The sequence below is a fragment of the Amphimedon queenslandica genome, unplaced genomic scaffold, assembly GCF_000090795.2.
Source record: "Amphimedon queenslandica unplaced genomic scaffold, v1.1 AMPQUscaffold_12210, whole genome shotgun sequence".
Lineage (NCBI taxonomy): Eukaryota > Metazoa > Porifera > Demospongiae > Haplosclerida > Niphatidae > Amphimedon > Amphimedon queenslandica.
The window spans coordinates 4,422-5,353 of NW_003547551.1; positions in this window are offsets into that span (position 1 = coordinate 4,422).

The window sequence follows — 932 nt, forward strand, 5'->3', positions numbered from 1 at the left end:
AGATATCAGATGATAAAGACGTGGAAACTGTGCCTGATAAAGAGATGAAAACAGTGCCAAAGCTAGAAGAAGAGATAAAAGCAGTGTTAGAGGACAAAACACCAGATGGATACACATTAATTGTACACTCATTCAAAGCCAGATGCTGATCCAAACAAGAAAGCAATGCATAATACAACATCAAGGCACGGCTCCTTTGGAATGACAACCTTTATAAGAGGTTTTCTAATCAATGAATTTTTGCAGCCCTCTTTTTGTAATCGGTAATCCTGCACCAGTCCATCCAAAATATAAAGAGTTATAATTGTTTTTTAATCAAAATAATAAGAATTTTTGATTGAATTGTGGGTGGCTTATAACATCATTGTGGGTGGGTTAAGGCATTGTTGTGGGTGGCTTAGATCACTGCTGTGGTCTTGCTGGTTATAGTGCACTCGGTACCTTTGATATACATCATCAGTAGGATATAAGCCTACTTACATGTATACTTGCGTGTATACTAACATATCGTCCAAAATTTTTTAGGCTGTAAATTTCATCAATTTGCAAATTTTGAAGATTCACAAAAATCAACACAATTAAGTTGTGGGTGGCTTAGATCACTGCTGTGGCTTGCTGGTTATAGTGCACTCGGTACCTTTGTTATATATCATCAGTAGGATATAAGCCTACTTACATGTATACTTGCGTGTATACTAACATATCGTCCAAAATTTTTTAGGCTGTAAATTTCATCAATTTGCAAATTTTGAAGATTCACAAAAATCAACACAATTAAAGATGGCAGACCAGTCTAAATTTGCAAAAATTAAATCCACAAGATACATTTTTGGACAAATTCACAAAATTACAAGCCTCAAAAATTTTGGGCTGTATGGTAATTTCACTGTGACCACATCCACTAAATTAACCGTGAATCAATAATTTTGTTA